Source organism: Vicia villosa, unplaced genomic scaffold (genome assembly GCF_029867415.1).
Source record: "Vicia villosa cultivar HV-30 ecotype Madison, WI unplaced genomic scaffold, Vvil1.0 ctg.005936F_1_1, whole genome shotgun sequence".
NCBI classification, from domain to species: domain Eukaryota; kingdom Viridiplantae; phylum Streptophyta; class Magnoliopsida; order Fabales; family Fabaceae; genus Vicia; species Vicia villosa.
This window is the reverse complement of record NW_026706699.1, coordinates 25,549-37,077: the sequence shown is the minus strand read 5'-3', so window position 1 is coordinate 37,077 and position 11,529 is coordinate 25,549. Positions and strand designations below refer to the sequence as shown.

The 11,529-nt window shown below is 31.3% G+C and overlaps 2 long non-coding RNA genes across 4 annotated transcripts; both read left to right on the top strand.

Moving 5' to 3' along the window:
• The first annotated feature begins 395 nt into the window (after positions 1-395).
• Positions 396-10,395, top strand: LOC131642855 (uncharacterized). 3 transcript variants are annotated; one of them, XR_009296060.1, is made up of 5 exons: positions 396-863; positions 1,372-1,552; positions 2,646-2,899; positions 3,287-3,445; positions 9,959-10,047. It is a non-coding gene; the product is annotated as an uncharacterized LOC131642855 (long non-coding RNA). The 3 variants fall into 3 exon arrangements; XR_009296061.1 differs by having other exon boundaries at positions 1,372-2,899; positions 10,006-10,395; XR_009296059.1 differs by having other exon boundaries at positions 1,372-2,899.
• On the top strand, positions 3,893-5,404 carry LOC131642856 (uncharacterized). Its single transcript, XR_009296062.1, has 4 exons — positions 3,893-4,192; positions 4,334-4,444; positions 4,755-4,856; positions 5,075-5,404. It is a non-coding gene; the product is annotated as an uncharacterized LOC131642856 (long non-coding RNA).
• Positions 10,396-11,529: the final 1,134 nt, after the last annotated feature.

Below are 11,529 nucleotides of genomic sequence, written 5' to 3'. Positions count from 1 at the left end.
GCCTCACTTTTTTCTCATTCAACATGTTGAATCTTTTCAACACCAATTAATCCACATCACATTAAACACCTCATTCAACAAACCATTGTAGACATTCAACTATTGAATAATTTTTTCAACACCCCATTGTAAATGGTCTAAGGGTGAATTTGTTAATTACTAAAGAGGACATTTTGCAGTGTATTTAATTTTTATGAAAAGGGCAATTTTGGAAATTTGCTCAATTTCTTAGTAATGGCTTTATAGTTGATAGTTGATAAAGAGGACATTTTGCAGTGTATTTAATTTTTATGAAAAGGGCAATTTTGGAAATTTGCTCAATTTCTTAGTAATGGCTTTATAGTTGATTTGGAAATTTGCTCAATTTCTTAGTAATGGCTTTATAGTTGATTATTTGAATGTTACAAGTGGCACCTCATGTTTTCAAATTTTATTTGCACATCTCTTTACCCGGGTAAAGTAATACAATATGTATTAAACTTTTCATTTAATTTTTCACCTCTATTCCTTTTATTTCACACATCTGTTTCTCTCTCCAATACCATATGTCTATCTTTCTCTCCAAACCCCAGGCACCGATGCATTTTCAAAATGGGATCAAAAATGGTGGCTCACAGTTTTATCAAAGCAGGTTCGGTGATGTTGTTTGTGTAACTGAGTTGTTGGATGTTTGTGGAAGTCGTTAATGGTTCAGCTGTGTGTTGCATGTGACGATTCGGTGATGCTGATAAACGGTTGTTGAGCGGTTGTTGTTTATGGCTCTGATGTTGTTGCTATTCAGAATAGGTGAGATCTTTCTGATTTTTGTTCTTTTATTCTCTGATATGTCCTTCTTCTTCTTCTTTGGTTCTTTTATCCACCAGGTATTGTTTTTGTATCTCTTCTCTCGATGGATTCACAGCTGCTATTACTTTGGTTGCTTCACATGTATTTTTTTCCAACTTCATTCTCGCTGCTATGGCCTGAGCACTTAGTGAGATGAGTTTTTTGTTGTTAGGGATTATTGCAACCAGTTGATTTGGCTCGGGTTTTCTTATGTATTTACTTTTTGTGTGGTGTTAATGAACCGTTTTGTGTTGAACTGATGTTTGTGGTTTATTTTTTCTACCATGTTTCAGGGTGTTTTAAAAGACATAAGTGATGCAGAAGTTGGTTGTGAGTGTGTCAAACTCTGGGTTCAGCAACTTTATCAATATGGCGAAGAAGTTGGCTACAGTGTGTCAAACTCTAGGTTGAAGCAATCATCGGAAAGCGCTATTCTGTGGTGCTGCAGAGGGAGTCTTTGTTTGGCTGTGGTGTGTCAAACTCTAGGTTACGCGATGTTTCTAACTGTAGCCTATTTTGAGGAGCTTCTTAACATATTTTGTGCAGATGGGACAATATCTTATGCTCTAAGTGTGTATTTCAGTCAATAACTTTTTTGTTAAGTCTGGTGATGACGAGCAGATTCGACGACAAATTCGGATGTGGGGTGTGCAGCAACGTTGGTGGAAGCTCAATGAGTTGAGTCGTTAGTGGTGGACAAGGAACATCTCGCTGCCATGTCCTTTGAGTATGATTTTTATCTAAGTATGGTAAAGCTTTGTTTTTTCGGTTTCGACATCATTACAGTTTTGCTATAGCTTATGATTCTGAGCTGATTTTGGTTTGAATTAAATACATATGAAGCAATTATGAAGTTAAATTAGAGGATTAGTCACATGTTGAAGCGACGAGGAGAAGAAAATTTTGCTATCAATCTTGCTTTCTAAGTGTTCGGTGAAATGTCTTAACCAATTTCTTAATTCTTTCTCTTCTGTTTTTAGAGTTTTCGCTATAGCATTGTTGTTGTGTTGATTTTCTGCTGAGGCTTTGATTTTGGCTTGTGAATTGGTATTGAATTGTTTCATTAACAGTTTATAACTCAGCTTTTTATTCTTCGATTTAAACTTTTAACTAAATTGTTTATAACAATATATTATTACAAAGTAGTATCTGCTTTTGGTACAATTAGACTGAAGAAAAATGGAAATTACAACAAGATTTTTTTATTGGACAAGCAATGAATTATGTGGACAAGGAAGTGGAACGAGTATTACTGCGGATCGATACATTTCTGACGTAATTGTTTTGGCACCGACTCATGGGATTACACGTTTTGTCAACTACCTTCTACGGAACAAAGTAGATCAGAACTTATGCTCATTGCGCAAAGGAGTCTATGAGTGAATTTTTTGTAATAAGATTATTTCGTAGATATGCTTGTGGGTTCTGGTTTCGGTTTGAAGTGAAGAAGATGGAGATCTGTTTGTTGGTTGTAGTTTCGATTTCAACCAAAGGAGAAAATTCAGATACGGTTTATTGATTATTGTGTTTATCTTTTCAATGTTTTATTGGTGACTTTTTTGAATGAGAAACCACAAGGATTGTATATTTTCTGTTTCAATGTGATGCTTTTCTATGGTTTACATGTCGTGGATTATTTGGTGGTATTTTATTAAGACATCTTGTGGGAACCATACCCTGCTACATTCATAGACATTCAAACCATACCCTGCTACATAAAGTTATTTTTTGTTTGTTGTTGAAATGGCTTTTCTTCAAATGGATTCTAACCTTTTCCTGTATGTTCATCTAAAACGATGATGGTTGGTCATGCTGTGCAGTTGATGGCTGGTCATGCTGTGCAGATGTCCTTATTCTAATTCTTATTTAGGTTCTATGGCATATAATGAGGTGAGACAAAAACTATGAATTTCGAGTTTTGAGCCTATCGGGCATTACAAATTGAATGGAATTCTCTACAATGGAGAGACTGATATTCGTTGACACAAAGAAATCATAAAGGATGATGACATTGTGCAAGTACTGCCATGTTTTGAGGAACTTATCCTACCAAGAATTAATCGATACCCTCATGGTAATTAGCTATATTTGTTTTGTTTTATTGATGATGTTAAAATTGTCAATCTTAGATACTGTAGTTTGTAACTGATTTATTTTTTTGAGACATGCTTCTTTTGAACTTCAATTGTGCTTCAAAAGTGAGAAAACTGACCACCACAAACATGACATTGTCTCTTTTGAAAGAGGAGATATAACCATAGCAGAGCGCATTAGTAAGCATGTATCTCTTTTATTGTTGAGGAGAATTTTACTTTATTGCTTCAATTTTTTTGTTGCAATTCATAAGCATGCACGTCTCTTCTTAAAGTTTATCCTCATACTAGCATCATTCTTTCATTCTGGTTTACGTATATCTGTATATGTGCAATGTCTTATAGTTGATATGTCATCTTTATTCCAGATCTCTTGAAGATGGGAGTGATGTCCACAAACATTGCTCATATTGACCAAGTCAAATTCAGTTTCTATTCAAATTCTGCTCACAATGCTAACCAACTATTGGTGTAGTTGTTCATGACAAAACCACGATAGTTAAATTGTATTAGACACTCAAACCACGGTAATCTACACTTTAACCTTATATATATATATATATATATATATATATATATATATATATATATCACTAGCGTAGAAACAACAATATAATTTTAAAATTTACACCCGATATACTAAAAAAGGTGTAAATAAGAAATATGGTGGCAATTTTGTAAATATAGTATCATTTTAAATAATAGCACGTGAGAATTTACACCCTATTTTGAAAATAATGGGCGTAAATTAAAAATATTATTATTATCAAATCCCAATTACTCCCGTTAAATTTAAAACGGGTGTAAATTTAAATTGATTAAAAAAATTATTTAATTTTATTACTCAAAATATTAATATTATTCTAAACACATTTACAACCCAAACTCTATTTTATTGACTCACTTTTTTAACTATCTATTTTATATATTTACTCTTAAAACTATTGTTTTCTTCAGACTTTGAATCTAAACCCGACAAAAATGCTTATTTTCCAAAAGCTATTTTTTTCTCTCATCTTCCTCACATAACAACAACAATACACTCAAATTCTTCATCTAGTTTTTCAGAAAAAATTGATAAAACAAACAACCAACAATCAGATTCCGTTTTTGATTTGGAATTGTTTCAATTTCGGTTTCGCGGTTTTATTTGAGCTTCACGGCTATGTTTGGTATTCACGAAGGTTTTTTGTTCAGAAACCAGTTCTGTTTTGCTTCGAGTTTGGAGGTTTCGACTCAGTGCGGAGTTTGGATTCGAGCAGAGCTTTTTCAAGGTTCATATTTTGCATTCGAGCCAATTTTTCTGTACTTGTTTGTTTCGATTTCAATTAGAGTTTTGTTTCTGAATTTAATTTACGTTTTCGACTCAATTACGGGTTCTACTACAGTTTGATTGTGATTCAATTTCGGTGCAGATTTTGGTTTAAATTAAAATTAAAGCTAGTATACAACATCCTAAAGCTAAATTGGATGAGCGCTTACCAGTTCAAATGAAGAAAAATACAGATTTTATCCTTTCTCGCAAGGTGTTCGATGAAATGTTCCACCCCGATTCTTTCTTCTTTTTTATTCAGTTTTGATTTTCTCTTTTTTATTTATTCTTGGCTAATGGAAAAATGTGTTAACTTTTAATTTCTTTTCAGTCAATTTTATAATTTTAGTAGAAGAGGATTGAGATTTGATTAATTTAGAAAAAACCGTACAATAGTTCAATTGTACAAGGGGAAACCCTCTTAAGAGAGGATTCTCTTCTTCAGTTTTTCAATAAAATCATTTTGGCTGTTCTTTTTTCTGATCGTGGATTCCTAACAATGATGGTGCATTTTATAATTATAGGAAATTTGAAGACATTTTTGACGTGGACCACTTCATTGTCCGTATTGTCCGCGATATCCCAGAATGGTTTACTGATAAAACAGATCTATTTTCTAGTATAAGGTTTGATAGATTCTTGTCCCTTTGAGTAGTGTCTGTTGAAAATCTAAATCCCAAGTTACTGCCAGTGATGAAGAACTATTTACATATGCACAAGGAATGTGTCATGTATCTAGTGAAAGGACTTCTTTATACGAAATTGGAGGAGTAAATCTTAGCCCTTCGCATAATTAAAAAGTTCAATTTTGTTTGTGGCATTAATATATATTTTTGTTTTTTAGGTTTTTGTTTCAGTGATTCAGCAGAAAATAGAACTTCTCGATTCGTATTTCGTATTTCGAATTTCATATTGAGAATTTGTATAGCAGACTTGGGATCTCATGGAAGCCGATAGGTATTCTTCAAAACCAGTTATATTTAGTGGAAAGTTGAATGGTTTTTTATTTTTTATGAAGTAATTTGTTGTGTGATATAAACATTCCTTTCATAATGCTCATGAATGTCTTACCGGATTAAATACCCCAACCACCTTTGAGATGCCATTGGAAATTTTCGGTCACGAATTGCAATTTTTTCAGGTATTGTACTTTGTGGAAAGTGTTCTTTCTGCAATAGGTTAATGAAACTTGAGTGCTTCAACTATAATGCAAGCAAATTAGTGCACATTGCTTGATAAAAATTAATAATTTGCAGTATATATTGATATTTTCCTGCTTCAGTTAGTACTTGGGAAACTCAAAAGTACTTCATAAATCCCACTCGAAATTTTTGAACAATGTGTATTACTATGTTTCAATGAAAATCACACCATTAAGGTTGGATACTACTTCCTAGTTATCATAATTTTATTTTTGTCACCGAGTTTGTCATAAAGAGGTTTTGAGAAGACATGATGATGCTATTATCAAAAGAGTATTGGAAACAAACCATAATGATGCATCCTCCTACAAAAACATATATGGTTGTAGTTACTTTCCTTTCTCATTCTTATTTGAACTTTCTCCCTTATACTTTGCATATTTTCATTTAGTTTCTTTATCATTGTTATAGTTATATCTTCAAACTCTAAGAAAAGGGGTTTAATGAAGTCAAAACATCAAGTGTTCAGTTCCACTGAAATTCTAGTTTCACAAGCAATGAAATTGTAACAACGAGGCAAAGTAGGTGCACAAACCTTTATTTTTCTTTCTCAAATGTACTTTGACCAATAATTTAATTAACAACAAATCTAAGATCCTAAAGAATAATAAATTTACTTATAGCTTCATAATATTTTTCACATACTTGAAAAGTTTGGCAGCTGTGGCATAAATTTGCATTTGACTCATCTCCCCGTACTTGCTAATCTCATTGTGACAAGTTTCTAAGAGAGATCCTCCTTGCAGAAACTTCAAACCAGCTTCAAAGTAGGTCTCATTGCTTTCAAAATCAAATCCGGAGTTCTATGAAATAAACAGTATTACATCATCGGTTAGAAAAAGAAAGGTGGAATTTTCAAACAAAGTGAAGTAAAATCTTGAAATGATCAATTAACCTTATAGTGATCTGCATTTTCTTTTTGTTTTGTAGCTTCATCCAGGGTGTCAATGGCAGTTTGCTGAGCACTTGTTCTCACAGGACTTGACATGGTAAGTTGTTGGCCAGGTGCAACACTTCCTGAACTACAATTAACTAAGACAGCTTGATGAGAGTTGCTATGTCATTTACTGTTGTCGGTCGAAACACCGCAGCTGGTGAATCATTTACGAGGTTTTCGTAGTCGGTTGAAGCTTCTTCAAGGGCTTTTGGGTTGGTTATGAGTTTTTCAGATATGTTGTTGTTTGTTGTGGATAACTCTGTTGGTAGTGATGATTTCCATTGCTCGGTTTTTCCAACAGTGAAATGTTTTATTATTAACTTTATTTCTTAATCTGTGATACAAGTCGCAGTTTGGAAAAATGTGAAACTGAGTTAGAAGGCTCTGAAGTTCAAACTGTATCTCAAAATGAAAACTTCATACACTAGGTACCAATTTACTAAATAATGATTTAAATGATAAATTTTGAACAGTCTTGGTACTTAATGGATTGGTTTTGGCTTTGCAGGCAACTATTCTTGTGTGTGTCTGTTGGTCTTTGGGCAGCTATTCTTGTGTGTGTGAACAACATCAATATCGCTGATTCTATTAAGAAGAATCGTATTCAGGTCTCCAACACCAAAAAACCACTCATCTTCTACGTAAATATAATATTTATAATAATGATGGACATAGCTAGAGTTCCTCCTGCTGTCACTACAAAGAAACTTCAAGACATATTGAACATAGCTAGAGTTCCTCCTGCTGTCAATCAGGTGGAATTGCACCTTGGATGGAAGCAGCCAAAGTTGCATTCATTCTCCGCATCAAAAGGAGTTCTTCTATGTGTAAGTTAAAAAAAATCATTCCAATTGTGTTCTTATATTGTAGACATTTGACAATTTTGTTTTGGTTTCAAGATAATTACATAAACAAAATAATCATTTTGAGACATATTAAGAGGGTATTATTAATTTCTAGCATTAATTCTTTTAGTAATTATTTCCTCCCTCTTTGTCTCAAATTATTTATCACTTTAAAATACCAATATAATATTTATTATTATTTTTACTAAATTATCCTTATTTATTATATTTTAATTCATGTAATAATTCTAATATTTATTGTTAATAAGATTATTTTAATAAATAACATTCATTTTATTATTAAAATTAACACAATTAAGTATTATCTTTTTTTTTTTGACTAATATTAGATATTATTTTAAAATATATGAAAATCTCAATTAAAACACTTATTGTGAGACCGAATAAGTAGTTACAATATTTATAACTCATTTTTATTCTATAATTTGTGTATCACCAAATGCACTAAGTGAGGAATACTTGTATGTTTTCTTCCTTACAGGTCCCTGCATCTAATCCAGAAGCAAACTGTGGCTTTAAATGGGCTACTTCAAAGTCTAAGAATAAATAAATTGGAATTGGAAACAACTTTAATTCAGCCGTCAATGCTCCATCTCAGCATCTAATTTAGCAACTCCTGATAATTTAGCAACTCCTGATTACAGATAAGGTCCATGGCAAAATGGGTGAAGGAACTTTTGGACAGGTTTTAGAGTGCTGGGACCGAGAGAGGAAGGAAATGGTCGGCATTAAAGTTCTTCGTGCAATAAAAAAGTGCTTTTGGTTTCATCGGAGTATCTTAAAGTCCCCGATTACAAGGTTCAGTACTATTGTTGGTAAAAGAAACAATAAATTAATGAGGCTTTGGTTGCTTGTGATTTAAGTCATTTAACATTTGTTGCAGGCAGGAAGCTTTAGAGAGATAGAAGATGTTGCACCCTTGAAGGAGAAATTGGGAAGGCCATTATCAAAGCAAGAAAGAAGTGGGATAGGTGTGAGCAAACTTAGGCTGCTTCTGGAAGAAATACTACAAAAGAGGTTTGTGAAAAGTGAACCTGCTTTAGTTCCACAATGGTTGAGAAGTAATGGAAGTGTTACTAGTTCAGCCCACCATTTTGCATCTTCATCTAATCACACTAGTAATTTCTATGCCTGATTATTTTTTTGTTCTTTCCTTTTCTTTTTCCTTTTCTTATTTGTTTAAGAAATGTAGAATTTTGGATTTTGTTTTTAGTTTATATAACTAAGTTATCTCTATGAGAAAGAGGAAACGATAATAAATTAATGGGTTTAACATTATTGTGTAGATACTCATACTGTAGCTCACTCAAGGAATAGGTCTTCTAAGACAACTAGTGATTTTGATAGTCCTCGTTCTGTGTTTGTGTTTCTTGAACGAGCATTTTCGTCATATTCTCGGAGGGGCACTATCAACGGCTCAGTATGGTTACCATTGATACATGTGGCTCTTTCTTGTAATAATTTCTTGTGTCTTGTTTTTTTGCATACAGAAAACAATTGCTTCTCCAGGACGTGGTATTTTGGCCATGGATGAATCTAATGCTACATGTGGAAAGCGGTTGGATTCAATTGGACTAGAGAACACCGAAGCTAATCGTCAAGCATGGCGTAAAATTATATATGAAAAAAGTGTTATGACTTAGTTAAAATATAGTTTTTATGTGTATGATTTTATAATACTTGAAATATTATGACTGTACATGATTTTGTATACTTTTTGGTTAATATTAAAAATATTTTGACTTAGTTAAAATATGATATTTATGTGTATGATTTTATAGTATTTACAATATTATGACTGAAAATAAAATATAACTAAATGGTGTTTATGAAATAGGGTGTAAATAGATATAATTGTTCATTCATAAATGGCGTATTTACACCCGATTTTTACTAAAATAGGAGGTAATTAAGAACATATTTACACCCGATTTTTATTAAAATAGGGTGTAATTAAAACATAATTAAGCCCAATTACACCCGATTTTTATTAAAATAGGGTGTAATTAAAACGTAATTAAGCCCATTTACACCCGATTTTTATTAAAACAGGGTGTAATTAAAACGTAATTAAGTCCATTTACACCCGATTTTTATTAAAACAGGGTGTAATTAAAATGTAATTACGCTCAATTACACCCGATTTTTATTAAAACAGGGTGTAATTAAAAACGTAATTACGCCCAATTACACCCGATTTTTATTAAAATAGGGTGTAATTAAAAATGTAATTACGCCCAATTACACCCGATTTTTGTTAAAAATAACGGGTATAAATTCGTTAGACATTTCTCACCCTGTGGATATACACCCGATTTTTATTAAAAATAATGGGTATAAATTTAATAAAAAACGGGTGTAAAATAACATTTTTGTACTAGTGTATATATATAAATATATATATATATATATATATATATATATATATATATATATATATATATATATATATATATATTAACTTCTGATTTCATTTTTCACCAGGCTCAAAAAATTATTAAAAATGTCTATTCTGTTCATAAATGGTAAAATGTGTTGATGCATTCTTTTGAATTTCTGAAACTTACCAGTAAACTCTCATTCATTTAATATTTATTATATAATATTTATCCAGTTGCAAAAAGTTATTATATAATATTTATTTAATGTAGAATATTGAACAAATGTGTTGATGCATTCTTTTCAATTTCATCCAATTGTGTATTATTTGTCATTCTTTTCAGTTTCTCGGATAAAATTAACTTATGCTAAACAAAGAGTTGTTGAATAGGCAAAAGTGGAGGCAGAAGAAGAAGAGGAGGCAGAAGAAGAAGAGGTGGCAGAAGAAGAAAAACGGAAGAAAAGAATACTGAAGAAAAGACTATTGATCTGTACACTATGAATGAATTTGTACAATTGGTCATCCAAGCTGTGAATTCAATTTCATAAGTGTTGGGAAACACATTCTCAAATGCTCATTAATATATGTGTGTTTTTGCATTCCAAATAGGCTATCTTATGTATTAAGCTTACTCATGTCATGGCTACCATTTAGAAGGCATGACTACACTAAGAAGGCATGATTGCTATTGTATTATAGAATATTGAACAAGAAGTTATTATGTAATATTTATTTAATATTTGATAGGTGAAGCTTATGTATTAAACTTACTCATGACTACCAATTGTGAATTGCGTTGTATAAAATGATTGTGAGAGTTTCTCTATTTTTTTAAAAAATAAATTATACATAAGCAAAATATTTGTTTATTGATCGATTATTAAAAAAAATTGTCTTTATAAACTACTTAGATAAAAAAGAATTATTTATCAAAGAGGTAAAAGCAAATGATGAAAACATAAAATGCTTTAAATATCTCAAATGTTTTTGGTCCTGTAAATATCTCAAATGTTTTTTCATTAAGTGACAAGGGACACGACCAATTAGATCAAGTAAATAATAAGTTTTTACTAATCATTAAAAGAACTTTCATAAAATGACACGGGACACAACCAGTTAGATCCAATTAATAAAAAATTAGTGATTTTATAATAACAATTATATATCACCAACAACCTAACTTATAAAAATTAGTGATTTTAGTAAGATTTGACTTACCCGCATTCTTATGTGAATTTTATCACTGAAACTCACTATTTTTACGGGACACTACCACCATAGTATCTTTCTTGTGAATTTTATCACTAAAACTTATTACTTTCATGGCTCGCTATCACCATAATACTTTTTTATTTAAAACAATAACACTTCTAAGTTATTAATCATTCATATTTGTGTATCCCAGTAAATATACATAGTTGCCTACAATTTTAACCCTTTGAATAATTCAAACATTGTTTTTTACTTTGAACTATTTCATACATCTATTACTCGATGTTTAATTTCTCAATAACACTTTTATTCAATATTAGTTTTCCTAATTCTTTATTTTCTACTAATTTTAGATTTCTTTAGAACACTTCAATCTAAAATATAATATACAATCAAAGTTCTTTTGAAGACACTTTTTACCTATTGCATTTCCATCTTCTTCTTTTTATAAAATAACTACTATATATAGCTTCATTACATCTATATCATATTTTATGAATCTTAATTTAACATTACTCATTCGAACTTTTAAAGTTCTTTTTATACGTTTGTAATACATTATTCATCTTAAGATTTGAATTACCCGTGCGGGCGCACATATCTTCTACTAGTATAATCTTGAAGGTACAAGTGGAATTACTGGTGCTCTTCCTGGAAGATCTAATTGGGAGAAGATTAATCCAGAATTGTTTACAAATGGTA